Below are 20,907 nucleotides of genomic sequence, written 5' to 3'. Positions count from 1 at the left end.
AATTAATTATTGACACATTTAATTAATTATTTATGTATTTCACATTTTAATTAATTATTGACACATTTAATTAATTATTTATGTATTTCACATTGTAATTAATTATTGACACATTTAATTAATTAATTATTGACACATTTAATTAATTATTTATGTATTTCACATTTTAATTAATTATTGACACATTTAATTAATTATTTAATGATATATTTATTTATTTCATTTTGGCAGTCCTGGCGCCTGGCTTTCATCATGAAATAATTTTATCTGTCAGCCTCACCCATCAAACTCAGGGGGCGGGGTTAACGCTGCCCATGCAGCTTCTCTAACATTTGATTGGTTGCCGTGCAAAGTAAGTCAAAACAGGTCGATCCTAGATAATCGATTGCTTGTGTAGACTTGGGGCAGCCAAGTATCCCAGAATGCAGATCAAATCACAGGCAGCAATGGTGGTGGTGTAGTTTTAAAATACCCCGTTTTTCTGTCACCAGCTACACTTTTAACAGTGTTTTAGCCGCGAATGTCGCGACGTATGTCTGGTCAGGTTGTCAACATAGAACATGTTTGCAAAAGTGCTCAGATGTTTTCAGAGATTTCACTAGCTCTGCTAACAGTTAGCATGCAGAGTGCACCGAGGGGGTTACGTTAACCGGTTTGTTTACATATTCCACTCTCCGTGTTCCACATGTTGCATTCGCAGATTCTCATTTTCACCGAACGATCGTCTCTTTCCGCCTGGTCTTGTGTCTCTGTGCTTCTGTAACATAAAGAACGAGCTGACATTTTTCTCACGAAACCAGCGATCAGCTCAACAGACCCTCAGTTTACCTGCATGCATCCTCCTCCTCATCTGTCAGCTGTTTAACACCTGCTGCTAATTCAAGAAACACGCCTAGTTACCTGGTGATAGTCACAGTTTAACTGGGCAGCCGGTGCTCGATATAACGCAATGTCAGCGCATTTTTCTGCACAAGATAAGTAAATATAGTGTTTTCCCCGAGCGCAGAGCTGCTGGAGCTCGTTTCCTTACAGAGCACTTTATAGGCGAACAGCTTTATCAGCGGCTGATGTCCAATCACCGGCACACAGCTTTCAAACCTCAGCTGAGTTTTAGCTCTCAGTGGTTAAACGCTGGACTTCATTCACTCAGGTTCTGTCTGTCGGGTCACGTTTACTTCGCTGTTTTATTTACAACTGAGCAAATCGGTTTGGCTGAGGTTAAAGTTACGTTTCATAACTGCATAGTTTCTGTTGAAAACACGCAGTTCTTTGAATCTTTGGGCTGAAGGAAGGACAATACTCGGTGTATATATGCTCAATCAACAATCATTTATTTCGGTACAATTCACAATAAGAGCATTACAACGTCCGGACGGGAGAGATGCTACCAGAGGGTCAGGCACATGTCTCAAAATGGTGACGGGTTGCTCAGCTTTTTATAGTCTCTAGTGGCCCCCAGCTAGTCGTAAAAGCCAAAACATCACATTTTTTCTCTGTTACAGCGCCTAAGTTATGACCTCGGCAGTTGTTTCTCTGCTTTCTGTAAGGTGGGGGTGTGGAATGTGGTCTGTCTATCTCCCCTGTCTTTAGACACAGAGTCTCCTGCTTACAACCTTCTCTTCATGATTCAACAATTAAGCATGTCAAGAAAACAGTGTAACACATTCCCAGCAGATCAAGGATACAGAGTGATGCACATTTATCTAATGAACTAATATGTGAATATGTTCTGTTAACTCAAAAGTATAATGAGAACTAAACTACATACAGCTCACACACTCTATATTAAAGGGTATAATGTGATCTACAGCAGTATTCTAATTCAACTACTTTGATTACATATATAAGGTAACATATAATAACAGAATAATTTAATAATTCCCCCTTTTGATCTCTGAAAGAGATCACTTACAACATGCACTCCAGGGTTGCAAGGTCCAGGTTTTCTTGATCCTGAGGCCCTCTGTCCCCCTTTAACGGGTGGACCATATGTGGGATGACCTCTGTGTTCACGCAGTTCAGATGCAAGCAAAGTTAGATTTACAACCATAACAGCAGTTACAGATGACACTCCCATCATTCCCAATTTTCCCACAGCTTTATTTTGGTGCTCCAGTTTTCCTCTCCCATTTTAATGCCCCCTTATACCTTTCAAATGTACTTAGACTAGAACCTCTGTCTAAGGAGCTTTTAACCTTTATTTTTATTGCTGCAGCTACCAGTGTCTTCCAGTTGGGTGATTCTCAGCTTCTTTCTTCGACCTCCGGGGTTAGACCACCCTTTAGTCATTGCACAGTTCTGGGGATTATTCTGCCCCGATTTCAAACAAGGATCTGTGTGTTTTGGGGTCACCGGCGTGTCCCCCTTTTTGCCAAGAGCCTCTTGAACCTCGTTGGTCTGGTGTTCCTGGTTTTCGCCAACCCTTTCATGGTTATTGCTGTGTTTGTGGGATCCATCTTCTCCAGGAGCCCAAACGTCATGACACTTGACCCCAGTTGCTGTCTCGGCAGTCCCTACATCTGTCCCTGCTGTGAAGGGTCCTCACATCTCCGGGTCCCCGTCTGGTGTCTGTTCCTTTCTCTGCAAGAGACAGAAAACCAAAACACCTCTCTCCCTAGCCTTGATAATCTAATATTGTTATCCATTGTTCTTCTAATGATTCAAATTTGGTTTAAAATATTATGTTCAGGACTTATTCTAATCATAATCTATGTGTGTGTAAAAGAAATCAAAAATTAGTGAACCCTTTCTAAGTCTAACACATTATAAGCTTAAGTTTTACCATAGCTAATTTATTAAACACAAAAATAAACTCATAGAAATTTTCATATCACCATTGTTTGATGTTCAAACTCAACTCCCCCTTTTTGACACACTCCCATGTGTCAATTCATTGGAGCTAGACACTTAAAAGAGAAGGTTAGTGACATCATATCTGGTAACTGGTCCATCCAGAGCTGTAACATTTTGAAATGTACATACAACAAGCCAAACCACACCTTGGTCACACCAACCCTTTTCTGCCCCGAAGATGTCCAACACCATCTTAGTCTGGACCAGGGTTGTAATAGTTTTGCAATTTTCATCAGTTTTAATCAGTTTTTACCAATTGTTTGCTAGTTTAGTTTAGTTTTTATTTTCTGAAAATCCTTAGTTTCAATTTAGTCTTATTTGTGTTTTGCAAAAATTAAGTGTAACAAAATCCCAGTTCCATCATATCAGTCATGCTCTTCTGGTTATCCTTGGGTGTTGAGACTAATAACTATTAACTCTTGCCGCACCGTGTGGTCCTAATTTTGGTTCAAGTGAATTGATAACCTTTTGAAGGCGATTGTTTCACACCTTTCTTTAGATGTCCCAGTCCTGTTGTCTCGGGATACATCACGCTGCCTTATCTGGGGTTAGCTGTTTTCTGGGGATGCGGGTTGAGTGGGTGAGCTCTTCAAGGAGGGGGAGTGTGCTCCCCCTGATGAGGTCTTCTAGGTAAGCTAGGTTAACCTTCTTGTGTGAGCTTTTCAAGTGCACTTTAAGGTTAGTGGGACTTTTAGTTTTATAAATGTCCCTCAAGACCCCCTGATGACCCAGTATTTCATTTTTGCACACTGTAGTACACATTTTAGTTTTTGCTTGTAGCTCGCATACTCTACTTGCCACTCCTCTAATTCCTGATGTTTCTTAGAGAGGACAACAGTACCTTTAAAATTATATCACATGTGTGGGGGTGTGGCCTTGCCAATTGTTTTGCCCACCTTTTCAAAATGGCTGGCGTGCCCACAAGCACATTTCATGGAAAAAGAAAGGTAAGCTTGATATTTACATTTAAAATGTTTTGTTAAACTCAGATTTTTATTTTATTCTTTTTGCAAGTACCCCCCTCGGTGGCGAGAAACTGTTGGTGTGGTCAAGTGGGTGCTCTAGAAACAAACGCTCAGGACAGAACAGTTATCAGTCATGTACTTCCTACAAATTTTGCATATGTTTTATTCCATATTGATCCTCTGAGTGTAATGGTACATTTTAATTTGAATTTATCCAAACTAAACACAATATTTTCTTTATTTACTTTGCTCTTGTTCTTTTTCAGTACCACATCCTATCAAATGTCCCTGTCGATTATATTCTACATTTAATAACTTACTATTTCAAGTGAGAACCTAAATCATGTGGACCAATGTTTATTATTGCATATCTCTATTCTGAATGTGGCCAGTCATTCATAGGTATTGTTCAATTTTTGCGATTTTCCTCTATAAAATTTAATTGACTTTTTACAGTGGCCTGCTGTGGTTAATAGTAACATATTCCAGTCATGAGTGGTATCAAAAGTCTTCTCCACTGTAGCATTTGGCATTCCCAATAATATAACATGATACCTTAATCAAAACACAGCTAATATAGCACAGTTTTCTTAATGCAAACATCAGTAACTCAAAATCAGCAACCACAGTGTTAAGTCTGCAGTTCATACTTATGTGAAGCTAGAGTCTCCTCCTCCAGTCTCTCTTATCCTCCTGCTCCTGAAAAAACAAAACAAAACAAAGCGAAGCATCCACCCTTCTCTTGTCGGCTGGGTGAATTGTTTATTGGCATTTACTAATCCTAAAGTGGGTGCAGTCATTGTCTCAATATCAAGTCAGTCAAAACTTTTAGTCGTCAGTCCATCACAGTCCATTCACATGCATACCTCCATACACATTCATACCAGATGTTGCTGATAATGGAGTCTCACGCGCAACCTATTCGAGCCTCCATCACCAGCAAGATGACGTCATCATTTTAAAGGAAAACAATTCCTTGTTGTTTTTTGGGCCGGATTGACTCGGTGCAATCCTTTTAGACTCAGAACTTCTCAGTGTTCCCTATAAGTGAATTTCTCCCAAGCCAATTACAATCATGGAGAAGCACACTTTGCAACTGTTTTTGTAAGAATATTTCATAGCGCTTTAAATTTCAATCTTTCAGGCCTGGTTTAAAGAGCTGATTGTTAAATCATAAACTCACAAAATATCAACATATCACCACCGGTGGATCACACCTCTCAGATGTTTTTTCTCCAGTGCACTGTAACAAACACGAAAACAGACATAACCAACAAAATACTACTAAAATAACACAAACTAGGGCCCGTTGCAGACATGTCCAAGCATAAAACTATCCCTCTCTCGCTTACGAGAAAGAACACAAGCCAAAGCTCACTGATAAAATCAAGCTAGCGCTAAACAAAACCAAACAATCAACCAGAAATTCACAGGAACATTTTGCTTCCTGCCGGGACAATATTGTGTGGGAATGAGAACCTCAGGTGCCGTAACACCTTTTGTTCCTCCTTGAATTAAAACTCAATCACAGAAAATGCCGTACTCCGACCTAAACTTACACTATTAATTCATCATCTTCACTCTGTGCCACTGTTCCTCATCAGGGCTGTGTGAAGCACAGCAAAGAATTCAGTCAAGGCCTTGAGCCATAAACAGACATCACGCACAGACATTGTTTTCATAACCAAACTTTTTTAGACCTTATTCCTAAAATCTACATAAATGCCCTCTGGGTAACATATAACACATTCTAAGTATTTAATGGTAATCAATGGCTCCTCATAAAAATTATGCATTGGGATGTTTGTGTGCAGCATTTTGCATATCAGCATAAGCAAAGCATTCTTCATTGCATCAGCGTGTATGTGTGTGTGCGTGTGGATCACTCTTCATTGCACAAGCGTGTGCATGTGTATGTGTGTGCATCACTTCTCAGTGAATCAACATTCCAATGTGTGTGTGTGTGTATGTGTGTGTGTGTGTGTGTGTGTGTGTGTGTGTATATGTGTGTGTGTGTCATTTCTCACTCACTCAACGAGTGCACGTGTTCATGTGTGTATTTCACTTCATTCTGAATCTGTGTGTTTGGAGACGTGTGTGTGTGTGTGTGTGTGTGTGTGTGTGTGTGTGTGTGTGTGTGTGTGTGTGTGTGTGTGTGTGTGTGTGTGTGTTCATCACTTTCCTGTTCTGGTGTTCTGGGTAAACCACGGCCTGAAGCGTGCCCTGGGGTCCTGCCCCCCTCCTTTTTCAGTTTGTTTGCGACCATTGCTGCTGTTGCTGCTCAAAATTCAGTCCATCCTGGTTCTGACCCCAATTGGGGCAGTCCTTTCTCCAGTGTCGATGTTCACCGCAGGTGAAACCTGCATCTTCTTCTGTGTTTTTGTCCATTCTGAGGTGCCTTCTGTCCTCAGTTACTCCTCCTGTCTCGGTCACGCCCTTTTTCGCCACCCGATCATCCGTGTTGGTCCATCACTGTCCTGCACAGTGTGAATGCAAAGTTATCAAGGTCAGCATTCTTTCGCTCGGCCTTACTTTTCATTCGGGCTTGGCGGGCGTCTCGTCACAGCTGAGCTCTGTCAGCTGACGCAGTCTGGGAATTTTCCCCCGTGTAGTGAAACGGGCCTTAGGTTTAGTGCTCTCCGTCTCGGCTGCATGAGATCACATTCCTGCAGGTCTGTTGACATTCTCAGGTCGTTGTTGTGGGTCCAGCTGTTGCAGCATTTGGTCAGTGTCACGTATGGGGGAGAGCAGGAGTCCAGTCAGCCTCGGCTTTCAGGGCCGACAAAGCAGCCTGTAATTAAATATGTATAGAAAAACAAAAACAAAACAAAACAAAAACAAACAAAAAACAAAAACAAACGAACAGGAAAATGATGTTGTGTTGGCTGTGTTATTCAGAGGGGAGGCAATGGGGCCAGGCCCTGTGTCAGCCTTCTCTCCCCCCTTTTTTTGTTTTTTGTCTCCCGATATAATCAACTCCTAACCCACCAAGTTGACAGGACAACACCGGTATATGTTAAAATTCTTAAGATCATGTTTAAAAGCCCAAAAAGGAACTTTCTTTCATTCAGTAATCACTTTTCTTAATCAATCAACAGAAAACATGTCACAATTTGAATCTTTTAACCACTAAATTTGTTGTGTCTTGCCTGGTTGGTTAGACCAGTGTTCCTTTTTTTTTTTTGTTAAATTGTTGTCCTGCAACCCAGAGGGTTTCTTTGTCAGTAATGTATAGACTTCATCATTTAAGTATGTTAATTTTTCTTTAACCTTGCTGGAAAATCTTCACGTGTTCATGAGTGTAAGCTGTTTCTTCATTGCGTGTATGTGCATTTGTATAAAAGCAGGTTAATTTTATCTTTTCTCAAACTAGGCGTTACCTTAAAAGGAGCCTTTCTCTCAGATTTCTCTGCTTGTGTGTGTTTTTGTTTCACCTTTTTGTTGTGATGCTCCGGACGCCTTCCCAACCTCCACAAGTCCGTTGGCCCCAATTTTATGTGTTAAAACTTCTCTTAATTTCTCCTCTAATTCTCTCCTCGCTGCTGTCTGTTTCACAGCTGCTGATTCGTGCTGGGTGTGGTTCCCATTACCTATAATTTTGCTTCGGCCGCTGTGCTTGTGGGGGCAGTTGGTCCAGGTCCGCAGCTTCCTGTATTAACACACTAAAAGATTTATTTAATTTCATTTTCATCACTGTTAAACAGATAAGCAGGCAACACGCCTACCTTGACAGCGTAAACTGTACGCCAGTCTCCCAACACATTCCTCTCTGTACTCCTCCATAATTCTCCACTGCACACCTCTTACTATCTCTCCTTTTTATTTTTATTACACCACAGAGTAATACACCCAATTATGCCCGTCTATCTCTATGTGGCTCCAAATTCCCTCTTTATTTTAATTTCACACTCGTCAGGGGACAGGCACACAACAATTTCAACCACTGAAACGAGGAATTCAACCTTTTTATATTTCTTTACTAATCTAGACTCAACGTTTGTTCGCAAAATGTGTCTTGTTCTAGTCCGGAAATAAATGTGAACCCGTGATTACACGGCCGTTCCAGTGTTATTTCCGTAGCTATGCGGGGGCCCTCACCTCCCCAAGTCACCACCTCAGCACCCGGACAACGCCGGTCCTGGCCACGCGTCCACGGACAGGAGGGTCGCTACTCCATAGGCAAATGTTCCACAGGTACACTAGGCATCAACCTTTGATCCTAAAATGTGTATTTGCTCTAATGTCCTCCTAATCAAACACATTAACCGTCACTGTCACTGTGTTCATGCTTCACACTCCACACAAAAAACACACTCAGAGCGCGCCTCACTCACACTCTCACTCAGTGCGCGCTTTACCCACAAGACAGCACCCAGAGCGCGCTTCGCAGCTTCACACACACTCTCTCACCCAGAGCGCGCTTCACACACACACACAACACTTTTCCTCAGCGGGAATTTTACACAGAAACCTCTGAGCTCAACTATTAGATCTTCTGAAAGCACACTGCACCATAGACCAAAATACCCTTTTCTCTGCGCTTATGACCGCCACCACGGGGCAAAGTCGCATCATAAAAGTGATGCTTGCATCCCCGAAGTTATACCTGACATCATAAACCAGGTGTTGCTATGTACTTAAATTTTTACTTTGTATTATGGCCGCAGCCCTTTATACTCGACTGACGCCACAAACCACCGTCAAAACCTCTATCAAATGTACTAAAACTAGCACCAACCACTACTGCACTTCACGGCCGCACCACCGGAACACGCCGTATCATAAACCAAACCTACGGACGTGTTTCGCTCTCGCGTTGCCAGCGTCCAACTGCACCGTGAAGCCAGTATCTGCTTGTCCTTAAATCAACTTCTATTTCATAGCCGGCAAAAGCCAGGACATCACTGACACCATAAACAAAATAAACAAACCTCGACTTCAATGTACTGAACTAATGGCCGCGTCTTCAGAATAAATTCTAATGTATTATTGCTACAGAAGCCAGTATTAGACAAAATTAAATGTGGAAGGTAAAGTGGCTGCATCTAGTCCAACGTAGTATGTTATTAGTATCTCGGTAGAAGCAGTTTATTTAACACACTGGAATTCAGCCTCAACTTATGTTGTTAGTATCTTGAGCCAAAAACCAGACACCGACCAATTTACTGTGAAAATACATGTGACTCAGTGAACAGATTAATTTGGAAAGCCCAATATGCACATTTGGTATTTATAATACAACAGGCTGTGCTTACCTTTCTGTTTTAGGCCGGTCCTCTGTTCACTTTGCCCCACGATCTCACCAAAGGCCAAATCTGCACCTCCTCAGCACACCAAAGATCCGGGTCACACGGCACCAAGTTGTTGAAAACACGCAGTTCTTTGAATCTTTGGGCTGAAGGAAGGACAATACTCGGTGTATATATGCTCAATCAACAATCATTTATTTCGGTACAATTCACAATAAGAGCATTACAACGTCCGGACGGGAGAGATGCTACCAGAGGGTCAGGCACATGTCTCAAAATGGTGACGGGTTGCTCAGCTTTTTATAGTCTCTAGTGGCCCCCAGCTAGTCGTAAAAGCCAAAACATCACATTTTTTCTCTGTTACAGCGCCTAAGTTATGACCTCGGCAGTTGTTTCTCTGCTTTCTGTAAGGTGGGGGTGTGGAATGTGGTCTGTCTATCTCCCCTGTCTTTAGACACAGAGTCTCCTGCTTACAACCTTCTCTTCATGATTCAACAATTAAGCATGTCAAGAAAACAGTGTAACACATTCCCAGCAGATCAAGGATACAGAGTGATGCACATTTATCTAATGAACTAATATGTGAATATGTTCTGTTAACTCAAAAGTATAATGAGAACTAAACTACATACAGCTCACACACTCTATATTAAAGGGTATAATGTGATCTACAGCAGTATTCTAATTCAACTACTTTGATTACATATATAAGGTAACATATAATAACAGAATAATTTAATATGTATTTCACATTTTAATTAATTATTGACACATTTAATTAATTATTTATGTATTTCACATTGTAATTAATTATTGACACATTTAATTAATTAATTATTGACACATTTAATTAATTATTTATGTATTTCACATTTTAATTAATTATTGACACATTTAATTAATTAATTATTGACACATTTAATTAATTATTTAATGATATATGTATTTATTTCATTTTGGCAGTCCTGGCGCCTGGCTTTCATCATGAAATAATTTTATCTGTCAGCCTCACCCATCAAACTCAGGGGGCGGGGTTAACGCTGCCCATGCAGCTTCTCTAACATTTGATTGGTTGCCGTGCAAAGTAAGTCAAAACAGGTCGATCCTAGATAATCGATTGCTTGTGTAGACTTGGGGCAGCCAAGTATCCCAGAATGCAGATCAAATCACAGGCAGCAATGGTGGTGGTGTAGTTTTTCTGTCACCAGCTACACTTTTAACAGTGTTTTAGCCGCGAATGTCGCGACGTATGTCTGGTCAGGTTGTCAACATAGAACATGTTTGCAAAAGTGCTCAGATGTTTTCAGAGATTTCACTAGCTCTGCTAACAGTTAGCATGCAGAGTGCACCGAGGGGGTTACGTTAACCGGTTTGTTTACATATTCCACTCTCCGTGTTCCACATGTTGCATTCGCAGATTCTCATTTTCACCGAACGATCGTCTCTTTCCGCCTGGTCTTGTGTCTCTGTGCTTCTGTAACATAAAGAACGAGCTGACATTTTTCTCACGAAACCAGCGATCAGCTCAACAGACCCTCAGTTTACCTGCATGCATCCTCCTCCTCATCTGTCAGCTGTTTAACACCTGCTGCTAATTCAAGAAACACGCCTAGTTACCTGGTGATAGTCACAGTTTAACTGGGCAGCCGGTGCTCGATATAGCGCAATGTCAGCGCATTTTTCTGCACAAGATAAGTAAATATAGTGTTTTCCCCGAGCGCAGAGCTGCTGGAGCTCGTTTCCTTACAGAGCACTTTATAGGCGAACAGCTTTATCAGCGGCTGATGTCCAATCACCGGCACACAGCTTTGAAACCTCAGCTGAGTTTTAGCTCTCAGTGGTTAAACGCTGGACTTCATTCACTCAGGTTCTGTCTGTCGGGTCACGTTTACTTCGCTGTTTTATTTACAACTGAGCAAATCGGTTTGGCTGAGGTTAAAGTTACGTTTCATAACTGCATAGTTTCACAGACGTTTAATGGTTCACTGGCACATGTGTTAGACTGAACTATCATCTAAATATCATCTGTTTTTTAATAGTTATTCAACTGTATTCTAAGCACCAGCTGTCTGTTAGAATGTGATTTTTTTCTCTCTCTGTTGGCAGAGGTATAAAAATGCGCAGGAAAATCTGACATGCATGGCGAACTTCACTGACGATATTTAGGGAGGAATAAACACACATCAAACATAAATGAACCATTTGTCTGTCTCCATAATTGAGAGCATTTTCTCTTCTTATGTCAACTCTCTCTCTCTCTCTCTCTTTTTTTTTTTTTTTTTTTTTTTTGCTTTTTCGGTCATGTTATGTTTACCTGTCAAAGGCTTGTTACAAACTATGAAACACATTGTGCAGACTTCTGGATGTTAGAAGAAAACGAATACTGCTCATGAATGAGACTAAAGGCAGGAAGGTGTCCTTTAAAACTAAACATGTTAATAGGACCTCCCTGTTTATATCATAGTTTATGATATAGCACGTGTATTTCAGTAATAGCCTGCTGAGGCCACTATACGTGCTGGCCTCATATCAAATGTGAAGGCAGACTGAGTCTATGTTTGACGTTTTTTATATCTAATCTTCCTTTTCAAACATTTAAACAGCAGCGAGTCTGCAGCTGAGGGAATACAAACTCAAATTGTCGGAACAGGTTTGCTCGTTTCTTGGATTCATTTGGTGATTTATTAAATGTATAACTGTTATTCTAATCTGCTGCTGAGTCTCTTACACTTTTCTTTATGCTGTATATTTTCACGTCTCTGGAATAGTTGGCAGTTAGATAGTCAGCTGGGAAACTTTGTGTTAACTCATGGAGCTGAGGATATCGTGGATATGCTGACCTCGCTGCGTGGTGTACAGAGCGAGGTCAGCATGATTAATATTCACAATAAAAATATTAGCCGAACATCATGAAGTCTGTATGTGTTTCATAGTGTCGAACAACCTTTGTACAGTTAAAGCCAGCAGTTACTACATGACAGAAACACCAACGTTATCTCTTTTATGTGTTTATACACAGGTCACGCTGATTACTGAACAAAAACCCAAAGATCAGATGTTAAACAGATTTATTTGCTCTCTCGCCTCCTTAAACATGTTTTTAATGTTAGTTATAATTCAGAATTGGCGACTGAAACACGTAGGACACATAAGAACATCAGGAAATAAAACACCGATAAATATAACCTCAGTAAAAGAAGTCAGCGGGGGTTACTACAGCTGTGTACCGGGGCCTGCGCTTTGTCGGTGGGATTGCTTGCGAGGCGAGCGGGTCTATCCCACGCTTTGCCGTCAGACTGGGCAGACATCTCCGAAATCATCGAAGCACTTTTGCAAAGAGGCTGTATCTTGACAAACCGACCAGACACATGAAGATTAAACCACTACATTCTCGGCTAAAAAAATATTAAAACGCTATTTGGTGACACACACACAGGGTTTTTCAAAGCTCAGTTCTGTTAGCTTCCACATGCCGGTTGTTGTGTGCTAGAAACAATGGCCACCAGGCCAAAGCAATGGTTTTGACTCGATCAGCGTTAACCCCGCCCCCTGAGTTTGATGGGTGAGGCTGACAGATAAAATTATTTCATGATGAGAGCCAGGCGTCAGGACTGCCAAAATGAAATAAATAAATATATCATTAAATAATTAATTACATGTGTCAATAATTAATTAATTGCATGTGTCATAACTATTTCTTTAATTAATTAATTCCAATTTTAATTAATTATTGACACATTTAATTAATTATTTAATGGTGTATTTAATTAATTCATTATGGCAGTCCTGGCGTTCCATAAACAGGGGCTACGCATCGATAGTAGAAACATTGATCGGCAACCCTTTGATTGGTCGGCAAAAATGTTGAAGGAGCGCGCTCAGTGTTTTTCGGCAGCAGAGCAAGAACTCTTGATTGAGGGATTTCAGGAGTTTCAGAGTTTAATTAAAACGCAAGAGAACACTGCAAAGGCTGCAAAAGCAAGGAGAGAGGGCTGGCAGAAAGTTGCTGACAAATTAAACTCGTAAGTAATTTCATCCATCCATCCGCTTCCGCTTATCCTTTTCAGGGTCGCGGGGGGCGCTGGAGCCTATCCCAGCTGTCATAGGGCGAGAGGCGGGGTACACCCTGGACAGGTCGCCAGTCTGTCGCAGGGCCAACACACAGGGACAGACAACCATTCACACTCACATTCACTCGCACATTCACACCTAGTGGCAATTTGTATTATCCAATTAACCTATCCCCACAAGCTGCATGTTTTTGGACGGTGGGAGGAAGCCGGAGTACCCGGAGAGAACCCACGCAAACACGGGGAGAACATGCAAACTCCACACAGAAAGACCTGGTGGTGGAATTGAACTCAGGACCTTCTTGCTGTGCGGCAACAGTGCTAACCACCGTGCCACCGTGCTCAACAATAAAATGATGTACATTTTTTTACAGCTTAAACATTTTTACTTTTAAAATTAAGTTTAGGAAAAATTTAACTTTGGACATCAATTTTTAAAGTAGAGCCAGGAGAAATGTGTCTGTCTTCTGAGACAGAGTGGACCTCAAACAGTTGTGGCTGTTTTAGCCCACTGAAGGCTCTCTCATCACATGCAAGTCATGGGCAGAGTGCAACATATACAGAGAGCAATGCACACTTCTCCAGAAATGCTTTGTTGATGCGGGATGCAGTGATAAGGTATTATTTACAAATAAACAATATCTAGAATCAAAACAACTTTCCCACTCACCTACTTCTCCAGATATCAGTGGGGCTGGTTCAGTGTCAGGAATGTGGGTGTGGGGAGATGGGAGTGGGACAGCTAAGCTGACCCAGAAGCTTGATCTTTTTTTGCCTGGCACCAAGTCGGCAGATGCAGGGAAAGGTGATATACGCATGCACACAGTGTTTGCCTGCATTGATTAGATGTTCAGCGAAATAACAAAGATAAGATAAGATAAGATAAGATAGAACTTTATTAATCCCTCGGGTGGGTTCCTCTGGGAAATTCGATTTCCAAAAAGCACAGCAACGACCGAAGTTACAGTTACAGAATTGTTTTATATATGTATATACACACACACACACACACACACACACACACACACACACACACACACACACATATATAAATACAGAGACAAATATAAATAAAATATACAAAGGGGATAAATAGAATAAATAGGAATAAAAAATAAAAATACAAGTGAATTGCACATTTCAAGTATTCAATTTTCAATTCAATTCAATTTTATTTATATAGCGCCAAATCACAACAAAAGTCGCCTCAAGGCGCTTCATAGATACAGAGAAAAACCCAACAATCATATGACCCCCTATGAGCAAGCACTTTGGCGACAGTGGGAAGGAAAAACTCCCTTTTAACAGGAAGAAACCTCCGGCAGAACCAGGCTCAGGGAGGGGCGGCCATCTGCTGCGACCGGTTGGGGTGAGAGAAGGAAGACAGGATAAAGACATGCTGTGGAAGAGAGACAGAGGTTAATAACAGATATGATTCAATGCAGAGAGGTCTGTTAACACATAGTGAGTGAGAAAGGTGACTGGAAAGGAAAAACTCAATGCATCATGGGAATCCCCCGGCAGCCTACATCTATTGCAGCATAACAAAGGGAGGATTCAGGGTCACCTGGTCCAGCCCTAACTATATGCTTTAGAAAAAAGGAAAGTTTTAAGCTTAATCTTAAAAGTAGAGATAGTGTCTGTCTCCCGAATCCAAACTGGAAGCTGGTTCCACAGAAGAGGGGCCTGAAAACTGAAGGCTCTCCCTCCCATTCTACTTTTAAATACTCTAGGAACAACAAGTAGGCCTGCAGAGCGAGAGCGGAGCGCTCTAATAGGGTGATATGGTACTACAAGGTCATTAAGATAAGATGGGGCCTGATTATTTAAGACCTTGTATGTGAGGAGCAGGATTTTGAATTCAATTCTGGATTTAACAGGAAGCCAATGAAGGGAAGCCAAAACAGGAGAAATATGCTCTCTCTTTCTAGTCCCTGTCAGGACTCTTGCTGCAGCATTTTGGATTAGCTGAAGGCTTTTCAGTGAGTTTTTTGGACATCCTGATAATAATGAATTACAGTAGTCCAGCCTGGAAGTAATAAATGCATGAACTAGTTTTTCAGCGTCACTCTGAGACAGGATATTTCTAATTTTAGAGATGTTGCGCAAATGGAAGAAAGCAGTCTTACATATTTGTTTAATATGTGCATTGAAGGACATGTCCTGGTCAAAAATGACTCCAAGGTTCCTCACCGCGTTACTGGAGGCCAAGGTAATGCCATCCAGAGTAAGAATCTGATTAGATACCATATTTCTAAGATTTTCAGGGCCGAGTACAATAACCTCAGTTTTATCTGAATTAAGAAGCAGAAAGTTAGCGGCCATCCAGGTCTTTATGTCTTTAAGACATTCCTGCAGTTTAACTAATTGGTGTGTGTTATCTGGCTTCATGGACAGATAGAGCTGGGTGTCATCTGCATAGCAGTGAAAATGTATGCTATGTCTTCTAATGATACTGCCTAAGGGAAGCATGTATAATGTAAACAGAATTGGTCCTAGCACTGAACCCTGTGGAACTCCATAATTAACCTCAGTGTGTGAAGAGGACTCTCCATTTACATGCACGAATTGGAGTCTATTAGATAGATATGATACAAACCACTGCAGTGCAGTACTTGTAATACCTACAGCATGTTCTAATCGCTCTAATAGGATATTATGATCAACAGTATCGAACGCTGCACTGAGGTCTAGCAGGACAAGCACAGAGTTGAGTCCACTGTCAGAGGCCATAAGAAGATCATTTGTAACCTTCACTAAAGCTGTTTCTGTGCTGTGCTGAGCTCTGAAACCTGACTGAAACTCTTCAAATAAACCTCTGCAGATGATCTGTTAGCTGTTTGACAACTACTCTTTCAAGGATTTTTGATATGAAAGGAAGGTTGGAGATTGGCCTATAATTAGCTAAGACTGCTGGGTCTAGAGATGGCTTTTTGAGTAAAGGTTTAACTACAGCCAGCTTGAAGGCCTGTGGTACATAGCCGATTATTAGAGATAGGTTGATCATATTTAAGATCGAAGAATTAATTAATGGCAGGACTTCTTTGAGCAGTTTTGTAGGAATGGGGTCTAAAAGACACGTTGAGGGTTTGGAGGAAGTAATTATTGAAGTTAACTCAGAAAGATCAATTGGAGAAAAAGAGTCTAACTTAATATCAATGGTACTAAGAGTAGCTGTAGATAATATTACATCTGTGGGATGATTATTGGTAATTTTTTCTCTAATGATAAAAATTTTATTTGTGAAGAAGTTCATGAAGTCATTACTAGTTAACGTTAAAGGGATGGTTGGCTCAAAAGAGCTCTGACTTTTTGTCAGCCTGGCTACAGTGCTGAAGAGAAACCTGGGGTTGTTCTTATTTTCTTCAATCAGTGATGAATAGTAAGATGTTCTGGCTTTGCGGAGGGCTTTCTTATAAAGCAGCAAACTATTTCTCCAGGCTAAATGATGATCCTCTAGATTTGTGACACGCCATTTCCTCTCCAGATTACGAGTCATCTGCTTTAGGGTACGTGTTTCAGAATTATACCACGGAGTCAGGTACTTCTGATTTGAGGCCTATTGAGTCTATTGCACTGTTGACTATTTACAAAAGTATTGCACAAGGTATTGCACAGTGAGGTGAAGAGGCACTACAGCTTAGTTGTTCCCTCCTTTGTCCTCCTGTCTCCCCTCCCTCTCCCCTCCAGAGAGGAGTTAAACAGTCTGATGGCGTGTGGGACAAAGGAGTTTTTAAGTCTGTTAGTTCTTGTCTTTGGGAGAAGCAACCTGTCACTGAACAGACTCTTCTGGTTGTTAATGGCCGTGTGCAGAGGATGCCCAGCATTGTTCATAATGTCCATCAGTTTCTTTAATGTCCTTTTCTCTGCCACTGTCACCAGAGTGTCCAGCTTCATGCCGACCACAGAGCTAGCCCTCCTGATCAGTTTCTCCAGCCTGCATGAGTCCTTCTTTGCTGTGCTGCTCCCCCAGCACACCACAGCATAGAAAAGTACTCCAGCAACCACCGACTGGTAAAACATCCTCAGGAGCTTCCTGCAGATGTTAAAAGACCTCAGCCTCCTGAGGAAGTACAGTCGGCTTTGGGCTTTTTTATACAGGTGCTCTGTGTTGCATGACCAGTCTAGTTTATTGTCCACCCACAGCCCGAGGTACTTGTACTTGTTGACCACCTCCCCCTCCTCCCCCTCTATCTGAACCGGCAGTGGACCTTCTCTGGACCTCCCGAAGTCCACAACCAGTTCCTTAGTCTTTGAGGTGTTGAGTTGCAGGTGGTTTGTGTGACTCCATGCGACAAAGTTCCTCACCAGACTTCTGTACTCCTCTTCCTGATCATCCCAGATACACCCCATGATGGCCGTGTCATCTGCAAACTTCTGAATATGGCATAATTCAGAGTTGTAGCAGAAGTCAGAGGTGTACAGGGTGAAGAGAAGAGGGGACAGCACAGTTCCCTGTGGTGCTCCTGTGCTGCTGACCACAGTGTTAGACGTGATGTCCTTCAGCCTGACATACTGTGGTCTGTCGGTGAGGTAGTCGGAGATCCAAGCGACCAGGCAGGGGTCCACCTCCATCCTGTTCAGTTTTTCCTGAAGCATACAGGGCCGGATGGTATTAAAGGCACTGGAAAAGTCAAGAAACAGGATCCTGACCGTGCCTTTTCCCCCATCCAGGTGTGAGTGGGCTCTGTGTAGGAGGTACAGGATGGCATCCTCCACTCCGACACCCGCCTTGTATGCAAACTGTAGTGGGTCCTGGGCATGTTGTACCTGTGGTCGGAGGAGGTTGAGGAAGAGCCGCTCTAGAGTCTTCATAAGATGTGACGTCAGTGCCACCGGTCGGAAGTCATTCAGCTCATTGGGCCGGTTCTTTTTGGGGACCGGGACGATGCAGGATGTCTTCCATAGGGCGGGCACTCTCCCCAGTCGCAGACTGAGGTTGAAGACTCGTTGTAGCGGCTCCCCAAGTTCAGCAGCACACGCCTTTAGCATCCTAGGACACACCTTGTCTGGGCCTGCTGCCTTTCTGGGGCAAAGCTTCCTCAGTTGCCTCCTGACCTGATCCACTGTGACACTGGGAGATGTTTGGGAGGAGGGGAGGGGGGGAGATGTCTTGCTGCTGAGAGAGGGATTGGAGGAGGGGGGTGTCATGGTGTCAGGAAGGGGGGCAAGCGAGGGAGGCAGGAGAGTGGGGAGAGGACTCTGTAGTGAAGGTGAGGGTGGGGGGGTTGTGGGCTGGTCAAACCTGTTGAAGAAGTTGTTGAGTTCGTTTGCCTTCTCCACAGTCCCCCCCACTGTGCTTTTCTTGGTGTTGTGGCCTGTGATGGTTTTCACACCATTCCAGACCTCCCTCATATCGTTCCTTTCCAACTTCTGCTCCACCTTCCTCCTGTAGGTGTCCTTTGCTTCCCTCAGGCAGCGTTTCACCTCCCGCTGTGCTGCCTTCATCTCCTCCTTCACTTTGCTCCTGAAAGCCTTCTTCTTCATGTTGAGGACAGCTTTGACTTCCTGTGTTAGAGAGACACATTAAGTAATCTAACTATTATTAAATTAAAATATTAAATATAAAAGTCACAGATTTTCTTTCATGTGGACGTGGCTATGAGTTTCACTTCTATCACCCACAGACAAGGCCAACCTTTTTTGGTAAAAAAAATAAAAATAAAATTGTGTCATCCTCTCTTTTGTCTTTTCTTTGGAACCCCAACTTTACTTTTCATGGTCCCATCCTACAGTGTCGTTCTGGATAAGTGGTAGAAGCTGACTGGATTTTATTCTTTTTTGCCAAAAAGAAAAACAAATTAATGCTAAGAAAAAAAATTATAAGTAATAAGAGTATAACACTCTTTTATGGCAGTAGGTTTGCACCTTTTGTACAAAAACGGACTGATTGACTGTTCTCCTATTTTGTCAGTCATTGACCATTAGAGTCATCATCACTTTACTCATCACTTAAGAGTCATCCTAGTTAGTTCAGGGTGAAAGTGATCGACCGCAGGGGCTCATCCACCAAAGAGTTAACCACAACAACCCAAGAGTTGTTTTCACCTCAGTGAAACCTCGTACCCTCTACAGACGATGTGTCAGTTCGGTTAAGGAGGTTTTAAAGGATTCCTTCCACTGCCCTCAGTTCAATTCAGCAGCACCTGGACTATATACCATGTGGGGGGAGAGCACAGCTTTACCCTCCTGAATTGCCTGAAGTTTTGTTCAAAATGCTTCAAGGCAGACCAAAAGTCTTTGTCCATGGCCTCACTGAACTCCTCCCAAACCCAAGTTTTGCTTTAGCCATTGCCCGAGCTGCGGTTCGCTTGGCCTGCTGGTGCCCATGAGCTGTCTCCGAAGTCCTTTCACTTCACACTTGATGGCTCCTTTCACTTGCGGTCTCCACCATCTGGTTCGGGGATAACCACCAGGCTCCAACCACCTCTGCAGCTCCTTGCAGCAGCCTCAGCAATGGAGGGTTAGAAAACTGGTCCTTTCGGACTCAGTGTCCCCAGCCTCCCTCGGAATGCTGTTGAAGTCCTGGGAGTTAAAGAATTTTATGGGCATTTCCAGCATACCCTCACTATAGCTTTAGTTGTGCCAGGCCTGTCCGGCATTTTATCCCCACCAACTGATCTAACTGAGCACCAGGTGGTAATTATTTGATGGCTCACAAGGCCACAGATCAGATGATACAACTGCAAAATTCATCATCAACCAAAAATAATTTCAAACTTGTGCACCCAAATCTGTTTTGGAAAGTAGGTAGTCCTTCCACTCTAGAAAAAGAACTCCATCCATCCATCCATCTTCATCCGCTTTGTCCGGGGCCGGGTCGCGGGGGCAGCAGCCTAAGCAAAGAGGTGCATTGTGTGCCGGGTGGCGGCCAGGAGCGGAGGCCCTGGCGGACTGACCCCCGGCTGCCAAGACTGGCAATAGGGAGAAAAAGAACTCATTAAATGAAAAAAAAAAATCCCAAATTACCATTTATGTCCTATACCTTTTTTTAGTTCTCAGCATAAGAGCAGTGTGGCTGGGGGTGGGGTGCTTTGGATAACTGTTTTTGTCATGTAATTGGATTGCACTTTGTCAGGCCTCTAACCTAAAATCCTGACCATCTGCATGTCCCACCTGAAGGCTAAGCTTCTGCTGGTGTAGCTTTCAGGGTCACTGAGGCTTGCAAACGCCCGATCATGTTAAGGCGGCAATCCCTCAGGGGGAAAACTGAAAAATAAAACAACAAAAACTAAAACAAAAATATTCTTCATCAGATTATCACAACTAAAAACATTTACTTTAAGTGGATGGCCTCTATCGAATATATTCAAACCCAATATTAACAAAACTAAAAAGGGCCAAGTTATAAAAATAAAGTCAATTCACCAAGTCTTGAAAAATAAAACAGAAAAATAAAATAAAACTATCATCCAGACCTTTACAACCAACAATATAAAATTTATCTTGGGTGGCCTAATTCTCAAATAAATGTGCAAAATAAAGTAAGAATAAAATAGGACTAAATAAAATTTCGAATCACCATGTCTCTTCCATATCCAAGTTATATGTTATGGACTTGTCATGGGTCAAGATCACCCAATTCCTCTTCCTTGTATGTAACATGGTGTGACGACAGGGGTTTAGGACCTTAACTTCCCTTTGTGAGCTGCTGGAAGTGTGTGTGTGATTACTGTGATTACTTTAGTATATGAAATGAGGGAACTGTTGATTGCAGAGCTGAAAGCTGGGCGGCTTTGTGTCGGGTCTGTGCAGCAGACAGGCTCACAG

Source organism: Aulonocara sp. 'chitande type north' Nkhata Bay, linkage group LG18 (genome assembly GCF_057382095.1).
Source record: "Aulonocara sp. 'chitande type north' Nkhata Bay isolate Kocher_YH1m ecotype deep benthic linkage group LG18, A_spYH_male_GT1.1, whole genome shotgun sequence".
NCBI lineage: Eukaryota > Metazoa > Chordata > Actinopteri > Cichliformes > Cichlidae > Aulonocara > Aulonocara sp. 'chitande type north' Nkhata Bay.
This window is presented reverse-complemented; position numbering follows the sequence as displayed.